General features: G+C 37.9%; 1 protein-coding gene across 2 annotated transcripts in view; it reads left to right on the top strand.

The window, feature by feature from the left end:
* ARHGAP24 (Rho GTPase activating protein 24) overlaps positions 1-13,028 on the top strand; it is a 527,420-nt gene that overhangs the window by 300,799 nt on the left and 213,593 nt on the right. Inside the window, exon 1 of one of the 2 annotated variants that reach the window (XM_006143285.3) lies at positions 6,261-6,508. The exons of the other annotated variant lie outside the window; for it this stretch is intronic. The gene's annotated coding sequence lies outside the window, so the exon portion shown is untranslated. Of the gene's footprint in view, positions 1-6,260; positions 6,509-13,028 lie in introns of those variants that run through there. 2 annotated transcript variants of the gene reach the window in all.

Here is a 13,028-nt window from a genome sequence, read left to right as displayed (position 1 = left end):
AGTTTCCTCATCTGTAAAGAGCGAGCATTTATGAGAAATACCTTTTAAATCATAAGGGTTTACCAAATATGAAACTCATCCAGTTCTAATACTGGATACATTTTTCGGACATGATATTGTGGAAATTTGGGAAGAGAGTTTGTCTTTCGTGATTGTGGCCATTTGAAAGTATCTTTTGAGGCCATCGCTATCCCTCAGTCCCTCCTGTCTAATTTTAGACTACCACAATGTCTTACTCGGATGTAGAAACAAGGCCTCCCGTAGTCTTTTAGACCACCTATGCCGAGTTCTTTCTTCACTTAGCATTTTGTTTCTAATTACAAAATATCCCCTGTTTAATAGCCTTTAATGCCCTTTGCTTTTAGGATAAAAGCTGACTCCTTAGGAAGGCTTTTACTTATCTTCTCTTCTGCCTGTTTTACCTGTTATATTTGTCTCTCCTTCTACATTCCAGCTCTTTAAAAATACTTGAAGTAGGGATCGCAGGTGGCATGGTGATTAAGGTGCTGGACTCCCACATGGCTGACCACACTTTGAGTCCCAGATGTGGCAGCTTACTCTCACGCTTGCTCTTCTCTCTCTCTGTCTCTCTCTGGTCAGTTTAAAATAATAATAATAATAATGATAATAATAAATAAAATTAAATAGTTTTCTATTAAAAAAGAAAGAAAGAAAGAAATACTTGAAGTGACCCAAGTGTGTCCTATCTTCTGCCTTGGATGCTAATTCTCTCCTTCTTCTGCGTTCAGAAGCATTTTGGTTTCATCTCTTCAAAGCAGCCATCTTTGGTTACTTCTAGTCTCGATCCCATGGTGCTTTCCAATAACTCAAAGCTTGCCTCCCATCTGTAAACGCCTCCCCATGCCAGGATGTAAGCTTTCTTAGGCTGGATTTTGTCCTTGTCTTTGAACACAAGCATTTCAAACATTATATGGGCTCAGTAAATATGGGTTTCAATGCAGCCGAAGATGGAAAGGACTTACCTTATTTTTCTGGGAAAATCTATATTCTGGAAAAAGAAATATCATCTGTGAGATAGCAAGGAAGAATTAGGCAAATTTCATTACTGGTACAAGGCCTTGTCAGTAAGAGACAATAAGTATTAGTAGCTTAGTACTCTTGACTAAATAAATGTCATTTATGTACTTAGATTTATATATAGCCAGTACCATTGTTTTAATGACTTTAAACTAAGTTCTTTGCCTCTGAGTGTCCCCAGAGCTTAGGCAATGGTGTCCTGGGAGGAGGACTGCCATGGTGCCTAGGGAAGGTCATTTTCTCCCAAAGAATAGTTAGTCTCTCTCTTTCTGGCCATCACACAGCTGCCTCTCTGATGTGGCTAGACCTGGAGTGCCTTGAGCTAGTCATGTTATCCCGTAATGTGTCTGCGCCCCAGAACCAGAGAGGCTGACTCATGAGAACACGTAATTAGGAAGCAGTAGGACATGAGACAGGAGAGGAAATCTAATTTACAGCTCACTAGAGAGCTCTGATTCAGTGTGGAGCAGAGTCTTCATGGGAGATTAAATTATCAGTGAGCTCACCTTGCCAAAATTATCTGGTCTCCCCCATTTTCATTTAGAAAACATATGTCCCAAGTTCAAGGATTTAACTTTTGCTTCTAAAGAGGTGGTGGGTGAGGGTAGCTTCTTGAAACCACCTGGAAAGGATAGAATTTGCTTTAGGGAATCTGCTATTTCAATAAGGGAAACTAGAGTTCAGGAAATGAAGGAGATGTCACAAAGCTCTTAAGACCTTCTAACAAATGCAATCACGTATCTAGTTAGGTGCCTGTATCCATAGAGAATATTCTGGCAAGTCAAGAATGTTATCTGACCTTTCTGTTAATAAAATTCAAGAGCATAGAGGTATCATGTATACCTACTTTGGTCTCTTATGTACCTTAAATACTTAGAGCTCAGCTGGGCTCTTCTCTTATTTTCTATGAATCTTAGCTGCTAAGCTACAAGGAGATTTGCACTACTAGGTCCACTGGAGAAGTAGATTAGTCTTTGTCTTCATGTTTACGGGCTGATATTAGACGTTTTTTGACTATAGTGTAGTAGCCTATGCAGGAAATATATCAATTCATTAAAGAAATATTTGTCAGAGGCTTATTTTATAGTAGATACTGTTCTGAACACTGGGAATAATGTGGTTTAAAAAGCCTAAATCTTGTTTCTGGTCTTATTTATATGTTTCAATATACTTCTGATCTTAGTAAAACTTATTCCAGAAGAGAAATTATAGCCATTTCAACTGACTGCTCAAATTAATAAGTAAAAAAGAATAAAATATAATTCTGACATTGGTAACTGCAATGAAGAAAACATAACCTAGGGGAATGGGGTAGATAGAATATGTAGACGGGAAAATGGTTAGCTAAAGTGGGCAGGAAAACTTTTTTTCTGAGGAGTTAGCATTTGAGATGAGTTTCTGATTGATGAGAAAGAGAGAGTTCTGTGACGATATGAGGGGAGACTTTTAGAAAAATGGGACAACCGATGAGAACACTTATTAAGGGAGACAAACAGGAGCTAAATCATACAGTAGTAGGAGGCATTTGGGTTAATGCTAAGGACAATGGAAAACCATTGTGGGGATACAAGAGAATTATGGGAACTCATCAGTGGGAATAAGGAGGAAATGAATACTGTAGTTGCCGTGAGGAGTGTGGATTGTGAGAGGAGGTGGGCAACAAGGTAGGCATGTGCTTCAATAGTTTATAAGAGTTGATGCTTGAAGTATTGTTTGCATCAGTTCTTTGGGGCTCTTCAAAACATCCCTGCCTGAAATGGTCAACTAAACATAGAGTAATATACTTTAGTAGCTGTTCACACAGTCACCACCTTCACTGCTATCTCTAAAAGCTCTCTGGGATTCCTTAGCAAAAGCCGTCATCTAGTGTTACTGTAAACCTGAAAACTGAGAGGAGCAGATCAAGAGTTAGAGAATTCTGATGGCCGCGCCTGTGTTAATATAGCCTGCCCTGGCGTTCACCTCTGCTGAAGTACTTTCTCACCAGTGAAATTCAATGCCATAGGTCCAGTCTTCAAAACACAGTAACTATTCCCCTCTAAACTACTCTAGGATTTTGAAACCCAGAGCATTCCCAGAGTAGGGCAACCTGGAGTATGTCCAAGGAACCTAAATATAGAGGGACACAATTTTTTAAATGGTTGTGAAACACTGTGCTATTTTAGATAGTGTTGAAGTCACATATTGATGGCACATGCTTCCCTTCCAATGGTAGATAGGAATCCTGTCATGAATTACAAAGTAGGTTTGAGAGCCAACTTCCTGTTGCTTGCATTGGTCACCAAAATTGCTAGTTCCTTCCTTACTTACCCTATTTTGAGAGACTTGGGTTCTTGAATTTAGTATCTATAATCTATTGTCTGTGGCTGGCCTGCTCCAGCTCAGTGCTTATAGATGTCTTCTCTTTCATGGTTTCCTTCCTCTCTAAGACCCCTCAACCACCCTGAACCTCCTTCACTCATTCTATGCAAATCTCAGCATCTTCCCACAGCCTACTTGTTTTTCATGGGTTTACTCATATTTCCTTCCTGCTTCATCTAACAAACGAAATATAATGTAGTCAACATCAAAAGTAAATCTTGGGCCGGCAGGTGGTATGGTGGTTAAGGTGCTGGATTCCCACATGGCCAACACGGTTTGAGTTCCGTATCTGGCAGCTTGAAAATCAAACTTGACATGTGCGCATGCATGAGGAAAATTCTAGGAGGATAATGGAGGAAAAGGGATTTGGGTATGACTATCCCCTTCCATGCCCCAGGGAGTGATTTCTTTTTCCCTCTCTCTGGCGAGCACACATTCCCCATGGCAAAAAACCTTTTAAAAAAATAAATAAATAAGTAAAGCTGAAGAAATAGTGGGGGCCAACCAGTGGCATGTTGGTTAAGGTAGCTGGATCCCATATGGCCAAGTGAGCGGTTTGAGTCCTCAATGCCATGGTTTGAAAAACACACTGGACCATGGGTGTGCCTGTGTGTGCCCAAAATCTCAAAAGAGAATGGAAGAGGTAGGATTGCAGTGTGGTCATCCCCCCGGGAGATGCTTTCTCAGTCCTCCACCCCATCTCTCTCTGACACGTATATATGCCCTATAGAACATTTTTTTTAAAAAGTATGAAATATTTATCGTCAATCCAAGTAATATGTATCAGCGTGTCCAACTCTTACCATATTTGACATATTAGAGTTATCTATAAATGCACACATTAAGTCTTTGGGACTTACCTTTACACAGAGCTAAAAAGACATAATTAACTGAGAATGAAAGGAGAATAGGATTCTGTCATGTGCCAAAAAACATGACGTATGGTTTTCCAAAATTCGCTCAACATCTATGTTTTGCTTATTTGTCAAAGTGGAAGAATTGATATCTTATGAACTAATTTCTCAACATTTTGAAAAATAGGTTCCAAAAGAATCTAATTGTCCTTTTAGAAACTACAATTTTGTAATTATTTTGTCAAAAGTACATTATTTCCTGACAAAGACCTGAGCAAGAGTAGATATCTTAAAAGTAGATGAGATATATCAAAACTAGACGGTTTCTGAGTTAAGAATAGGTAACTGTTTGAAAATTGGTCATAAGTGAGTTGAGCCTTTGCTCATTGTGTCTTTGAATTGTAGGGTGTGAAGATGTTGCTTTAATATTTAAAGAATCAGATCAGTGACCAGAGTGATTTTATTTTTATTTTTATTTTTTTTGGGGGGAGAGGTTTTTGCTATAGAGCACATGTGCTCTCCAGAAAGACAGAGAGAGACAGAGAGACAGAAAGCAAGAACCCACCCCCCCAGGAGGATGGCCATGCCACAATCCCTTCTCTTCCATTCTCCTCTTGGGATCTTGGACATGCACACACACACACCCAGTGTGAGTTTAAGCCACCGAGTCTGGAACTCGACCACAGTCGATTACATGGGAGTCCAGCGACACAGCCATTACGCCAACTGCTGGTCTCAACCAGAGTGATTTTAATATGGGCCATTCATGTTTGGCTTCACTGACAGAGGAAGCATGTGGTTGACATTTGAAACAACTCAATGGGTAGTATGTAAATAGAGTTAGGATACATGTGTGAACTGTGAGAATACATACAAAGGTAGTTATGAAAAAATTGTCCTTACCTCTTATCTCAAACCTTTGATTTTTTATTTAAAAATTACTCACTTTTCTAAAGCTATTGCTTATCAGTTACTCTATTTCACATGGGAGGGATAAGATGTTTTATAAACATTTAATAAATATTTGATATCTAAATGAATGATTTAATAAACACATTTTAGAAGGGGAAAATATTAAAAATGATTATAGTAAGAACCTCACTACTTCAGTTAGAGGAGAATAATTTCTTCATGTATGAGTAGGAAATGTTATGTGGAAGACAACAAATAAAAATTGTGATATATTAAATATATAATATATAAATGACTTCCCTATGTTATTTAACAAAATAATAAATCAACTTGTATGTTTGATAAAATAATAAGTCTTAACTAGTTGAAAATGGGGATTTGTGGTAATAGTAAACATGTTTCTAGTTCAAGAGCCATGAAACTGCTTCACTGATACTGCCTAGAAATATTGATGACTTACTCTAAAGCCTGTCACAGCCCCCTCCCTTACCCAGTGGTCCTCTGTAAGGACTAATGGATGTTAACATCCCCTGAAAACGGCACCTCCTGAGTCATAAAAATAGTCTGGAAAATCAAAAAAGGAAAGGATCATTTCCTAAGTATTCAAAGAAATTGAACATAGAAAAACTCTCAATATTAAATGTTGTAAAGCCAAGAGAAATATTTTTTTCTGAGATGAATGGATCTCACATCTAAATTATGTTACTGCTTCCTGTGAACTCCTTTGAGTAATACCAGGATACAGAGGAAAGGGTAAACCGTTTCCTGTCAGGTATGCCAGGGCAGTAGAAAGAGTTTTGACTTGGGAGTTGTGAAACCTGGTACCTGTTAGCTATGGCACTAACTAGCAGTACCAGTGGCCTGATCCAAATCGTGTTTCTCTGGGCTTCTGTGTTCTCATCTGTAAAATGAGGGAGGGCATGGGGCTAAATAACATTTAAAGTCTTGATGTGCTTTCTGTAATTCTTATTCTTCTTTGTGTGTTTTGTTTGGTTTCTAAATGCTCAAATACTACATTATTTAAGGTATATTTCCTTGTAGCCTTTTTTTTTTTCCCCTTGTCTCTTTCTTCAATATATGGGCTAGGAGGATACTGACTAAGTCTGAGGGGAAGGAGGAGGAAGAAAATTAGCTACAGGAAGACTTTCTGTGTCCCTCTACACGAAAACTTAAATATAGCTACCACCGCTTTGAAAGGAATGGTTTATGTCCAAACAGCATTTTCCAGACAAGCTCTGTACTTTTTTGCCAACAGAATTAACTTTAAGCTGAAGGCAGTAGACAGTTAAACAAGACCCGGCACCGGGAACAGCTGTGAGTAGACAAGACCAGTTACTTATAAGGTACTGTTTTTTACTCATTGAAATCTTCAGGGCTGGTTTGTTTTGGGGACAAGGATTCTGTGGTCCTTTGACCTTGTTTTTCTCCCGCTTCACCTCTATTCTGAGAAAGAAAACACACTCTTTAAAAATATTTTAGTTTTTTAGCTACATCATGTCATGGCTGTTGACATTTGAAGCTACTAGGATTTTGTTTTGTTTTGTTTTCAGGAACCAGAGTGATGGTTGTCTCTGTTATTTTATTGTAAAGCTTAGTTTAGCTTTGAGCCTTTGTTGCATCTTGTGCAGTTTTTATGTTTTATTGTTTGTGTTGGACAAAGAGGAATATGCCCTAACATTACAGAACGCGCAGAATGTTCTTGGTGGAGGGGGAGGGAAGGTTAATGCATCTTCGACTCCAAGTATAGGAATCATATACAGCCAATCAGATAAGAGAAGCAGGTTAAGGCAAGTCCAGGCACTTTAACTGATCTAGTCGAGGCTCACTAACCTCATCTCAGGTTGGTTGCTCTGACCTGGAAAGCATACTTTTAGGATTGACGTTTTACTTCTAGTTTGTTTTTATTAATATATTTGATTGTTAGTTTTAACGCTTCTCTCCCTTCACCCTTATTTATTTAAAAATAAATCCTGATAAGTGCTTTTTTGACAAATGAAATTTATGTTAGTCTAATTTCCATCTACCTTAAATGAGCATTTTTGAGTGACATTTGCAGTAAGATTTTAAATCAGTGAACTATGGATGGGCCTCATGAGCAGAAGAGAAATAGCTCAAAGTGGATAGAAAGTGGACAGAAAGTGCCCTGGATGCCCTGTCTGTCAAGGTGTTACTCTTCCCAGGAGCCTAGCCAGGCAATGTATACTCTTGAATTGTCAGAAAAGTCATGACACATTTTTGCATAGAAAAACAGAAAAGATCTGTCTTGACAGTTCCGATAACCCAGTGTTTAGTCAGTAAGTAAATAACAGAGATAATTAATGGCTTCTACATACGTAGACTTTCTAACAAGTGAAGCTTCTGAGTTTATCAATGAAAATGCCAAAAGTTTTTGACAGAATTTAGTCATCTCTGGATAGTTGTTTTTCTGAGGTCCACTCTAAGTTTTGACGTTTCTCTGGAGAAGACTAAATGCAATTTTATGTTTTCTATCAGCATTCTCACCATGAATATGCATCAGAGACCTATTCTATAACGCAGCAATACCTCGGAAGGTTGTTCTGTGATGTGTAAAGCTAACACCTCTTATGTCAAAAGGTCACCTAATTACTATGATTTTGAATTCCTGTGAGACTTTTATAGGACATTTTTTCCCTCCTGTACTCATTCTTCATATCAAAGAAGCATCACTTCTTTACTTATTGAGGTAGACAGTTTGCACAGCCCTAATGACTCTTTTCCACTTCCACTACCTCTTTGTAATTAGTACTCACCTTGTGCTGTGAGCAAGAAGACTAGGAAAAAGCAAGTTTATAAAGAATTACGGGTGGAATAAGAGGCAATAACTTTACCCAAGGCCCAAAAGATTCTCTTATGAAAAAAGTGCATGTGCCAAAAGGTATAGACATGGTGACATCTATTTTGGGGATCAGGAGGCTTTTGGCTTGTGTCTAAATTCCTGGTTGTGTCCTGCAGTAGGGGTTGCCATGGAAGTGGTTCTGGAAGAAGCAGCACATTCGTTGCTGCATCTGATACAGAAAGTGCTGTTTGTCTCCTTTTTATAAAGTTACTGTAGGTGAGTATCAAGGAATTAGTGACTAACCAAATCCCAAAGGGCAGACTTAATATTAATCGAGAATTAAGAGTTCTATTTAGTCCCATTCTCACACATGGCTGTTCACATGCATGCATAGCTGGGAAAGAACATAATAATGCTTTGTAGGAAAAAGTTAGAGAAAAGGAAAAAAAGATTCATCTTCTCAGTTATGCAGTTCTTCTGTATGGTGGCTATGCTTTAGAAAAAAAATGAATGGGGCATGTCTCATTTTCTCAATGATTTTTCTGATTTCTTAAATTGCTTAAATAAGTTTTAACTTATTTGCAAGTTTATAATCACATACACTGGCTTTAGTAGCACAATATATGGCAATGTGTGTTTCTGATCATCCAATGTCTTTTATGTTGTGTATTTTAGAGCAAAAAGGAATCACTTACTTCTCAATGATCATGATGCTAATAGTAGTCACTTTCATTCATCTTATTTTATATTAAACAAAACTGTATATGTTAGATACAAACACATGAAACTATAACTGAGTCCAAAGCAACGCTGCATTACAACTTTAGAGTCTTTTCCTAATTACTTAATCATACAACTTTATTTGGAATTATGTTATGAGATCTTTTGTGTTAGAGGTCCTTTTTAAAATAAGTTTTGTTAAAATACAAGTTTTACATAGTCACCCTAGAATTTTTTCCTGAGTACCAGAACATCTTGTGACCATTGTGATACATTATTCTGTTTGAAATAATGAATTAGAAAGTCTCTTTTGTCTGCAACAGTGAATTTGGTATCTACATATGTCTGCAAGCATTGTCTAAGAAATTGTCTAGAAACTTTGATTATTCTTGCTCCCTAATTCTTTTGGTTAAAGGTATGACTTATTTTAAAATAAAATGTTATTTCAATTGAAATACAGCTCTTTTAAATTGAAAATACACTTACTTTAAGTCAGTGCAATAAAGCTATTCTGCACTTGACTGAGTCTTCCATTTTTGATGAAATTTAATTTTCACATTCATACAGAAAGAGGAAATTTGACATAGTAAAGACGTGTGTCTTACAATGACAACTTTAGTACCACAAGACCTAAACTTAAAGTTCCTAAACGTCAAAGCAATTATAAATACCCCCTTAGAAATATTTCAGTTTAAAAGATAATTGTTTAAAACTAGAAAGGAAGAAGACTACTAAAATAAATTAACAGATGTTGGTGTTCACTGCTAATACCTTATAAGGGTTCTTCATAGCACAGGCTTGTAGGAACTCTGCAGAAGGCTTAGAATCTGGCCCCTGATAAACCAGAATTTAGGGAGCAAGATTTATGGCTTCAAAGAATTGTGAAACTTAATGATATGTATTGTGGACAGAGGAGGGACACCGTTGAACAGAGAAAGAGGTAATTGCTCTGTCCTTATAAAAATCCACATTTAGTTGATTTTCAATCACAACCTTTCAGAAAAGAAAGGATGCTCGAGCAGTGCAGTGGTATATATATTGGCCTCTGTTTACTGTGCTATATTGCTGCTTCTGGACAATGTGAGAGGTGATACGGTCAAAGACCTTACCGAGGTTCTTTTTGTACATCTTGGTCATGCAGTAAATGGTTGTTGAATGAATATAACTTCCAATCCTCCATTCAAAAGGCATTAACATATCAAATGATTCTAAAATTGCTATGTTTCATTTCCTATTTTAATATTGGAGTATTTGTTAGTTTACTGCCAGATCATGCTAAAGCAAGAATACTTCATTAAGAAATGCCATTTATTAAATTATGAAATTGCTATCGGCAAGCAGTAATTTGGAGCTGTGAATTGCTGTGCAGAAAAAGCAACAGGTATCTATATTCAATAATCATTCAAAAAGTAGAGCTGGAAAACATGAAGGTATTAACCATTTTCCTATACCCACTTTTTGGTCTTGTTTTGCTGTAGATATTGTAGGCATTTTTTTCTATATTATTCAAACCGTTTAAAAAAGCAATTAACAACTATGTATTATTTCGTTCTAAGGCTATTACTGGAGATTAGCATTGTTTCCATGTGTTCTATTGTGAATTAAACTAGGATAAGCATCCTTTAATATATATTTTCTGCTTATTTGATTATTTTGGCGCTATGGTGACTTACACATTAGCAAGTTCTGACCCCTCTCTCCAGAGTAGGGGAACTAAGTCCAGAAACATGACTCATCTAGAACCTAGACTTCAAACTTTCAGTCTAATTTCTGTACCCACCAGCAGTAATGACGGGTTGATAAATTCATTCAGGGGCAGGAAGTGAAAGCATAATTTCCTTCTGTCTGAGTACGAGGTCAGCCATGTACCCTATTCTCTGAAAATCCCCCCGGGAACAGAGGGTTCTCACACTGAAGACAGAAGTCGGGATTCCATGCCAGAAGTCCTTATTACACAAGGAGCGATAAACATACCATAGCTATGGGAACATTTCAAAGTAGCTGTCATTTTGTTAATGAGTATTTGCTGAAGTATTTCCTGGGCCACTGGTGTTTATGGAACTTTTAAACCAAATATTTGTGAAGATGGAACTAGGACTTGCTTCAGAAATCATCTCTTTTTACTCACACCTTTTTTTTCCTCAGTGTGAACACTGATGGGCAGGTCTCCACTACACTAAACACACACACTCTACTTTCTCAACCATACTCACTTCTCCGGGTGCCGAGAAAAAGTTCTATTTTCTGTCTCGGCCTCCTCACCTCCCTCTGGCTTCATAACCCATTGTACTTTGGCATTTATTTCCATCCCACTACTGAAATTACCATTCAGAAGCTGCTGAGGGTGGTGGAATGAATGGGTGGATCCCGTAGCTTCTTACCCCTACATTCACCTCCTGCTCTCTGCCATTTGTACTGTTTACTGTCATGCTCTTCTCGAAGTAGTCCTGTCTTTCCATGTGTGGGATCTTGAACTTGCCTGTGGTTTCTATTCTCTCCAGGGCTTTTTCTTCTTCCCTCTCCTTAGCAGGCTCCTGTCTTCTTTCTAGCTCCTTGATTTGAGCGTCTGTGTTCATTTTGTTTCTTCCTTAGCTTTTCTTTCCCAGAAAATTTCATCTATCCCAATGGCTTCAACTTAAGGTGCAGTCCATGAAAGTGATCAGCAAGGCCTCTTCTAACTCTGTGAGCTGCATGGAAGTCCCCTTCCTCCAGACGCACAGCCCTTGTAGCAGGGTATTCAGTGTGGTATGCACCCACCTTGGCCTCACAACCTCAGGCAGCAGCCAGGCTAGTCAGGGCCTGTATCCATTGCTATCTCAGGTGTTCTAGTGCTTCACTCTCCTTGTCTTTTTCTCACTTAAACCACCCCTTCAACTGTTACTTCCTCCTTTGCTTCCTATATGTGCAACCATGTGCCGGTTATTATAGAATTTTTAAAACTCTGGGGCCAGGAGGGGGCATGGTGGTTAAGGCTCTGGACTTCCACATGGGTGACCTTGGTTCAAGTCCCAGATCTGGTAACTTGCTTTTTTAGTCCCACCCCCCAACCCCCTGTCTTTCTCTCTCTGGTGAGTACACATGTTCTATAGCAAACTTAATAAGTAAAATTAAATAAATAACTCTTTTTTAAAAAACTGTATTCTTGGCATTTCCCCCTCTTTAGTCCCATGGCCACTGCCTTGCTCAGAACTTGGTTGTCCCTTGTTAGCTTATGTCTCCCCACTGTCTCTTTCCATTCCTTTCCCACTCCAATCCAATTCATCCTTATGTCTGACAACTTGAAAGAAAGTTAGATAGACAGATACTCAACATTTTTCAATGATTCCTTGGTAAATGAAGAAGAGCAAGGACTGAGTTGAATTTCAGGATTTGAGGCCCAGTTTGGTACATTCACATGTGTCATTCCGTGGGACTTACTTAATCTTTCTAAGCCTTAGTTTTCTCACATAAAATAAGGGTGTCAATAATGACTAACATGGGGCGCTAGATGGTGGTACGGCCGTAAAACACGATGCTCTGCGAGGCTGACCCACATGGGAAGATTCTGGTTCATGTGCAGAGACCTCCCTGAATACACTGGGCATGTGTGGGACCATGATCTGGGGCTGGACAAAGCTGGGCATCAAGACTCTGTAGAGGTACTCTCTCTCTCTCTCTTTGTATCTCACTTATGGAAGAAATCAATAAAAAAATGTTAAACAAAAAAATAATGGTTAACACATACTAAAACTATGTGGCAGGCACAGTGCTCTGTCTGGTCACTTCCCATGCGTTCATTTATTTGGCACTCAGAAGAACAAATCTTTTTAGATTTATACTAGACATCATACAAAAAACAAAAACAGAATTCAACTCATCCTAGAGAAACTGCTTTATTCTTTATGAGTTCAGTTTTTTTTTTGGAAAGAAGTCTACACCAGAAACGAACCTTGATAATGCCAGTGACATTGGTCCTATTACTGGTGGTGATGAAAGAATGAATGAATAAATAAATAAATAAATAAATAAATAAGTGGTGTTTTATTTCATATTGAGACAAAGATATCTCCTGTCCAAATTTTTATTTAAGTAAGGGAAGCAAGACAAGTGAGGCTGAATTTCTTTTTTATAATTAAAAGCTTCATGATGCAAGTAAATACTTTTCTTTATTCAATGTTTGTATGTGGTTTTCTTTATTTATTATGACTCAATTTTAGAATCACAAAGCAAGCAAGTAAAATGTCCAGAAACTTATCCCTGGTTTTCAGACACCAGGTTCTTCATTTGCAGATTACTTCTTTTCTTTGAATTTTATAACCCAGCAAAGCCCAGTCAAATGTAATTGGAAAATTTTCAAAGTAATGACT

The sequence above is a fragment of the Tupaia chinensis genome, unplaced genomic scaffold (genome assembly GCF_000334495.1).
Source record: "Tupaia chinensis unplaced genomic scaffold, TupChi_1.0 Scaffold000094_1, whole genome shotgun sequence".
Taxonomy (NCBI): domain Eukaryota; kingdom Metazoa; phylum Chordata; class Mammalia; order Scandentia; family Tupaiidae; genus Tupaia; species Tupaia belangeri.
The sequence above is the reverse complement of the archived record's forward strand: the minus strand, read 5'-3'. Positions and strand labels throughout refer to the sequence as shown.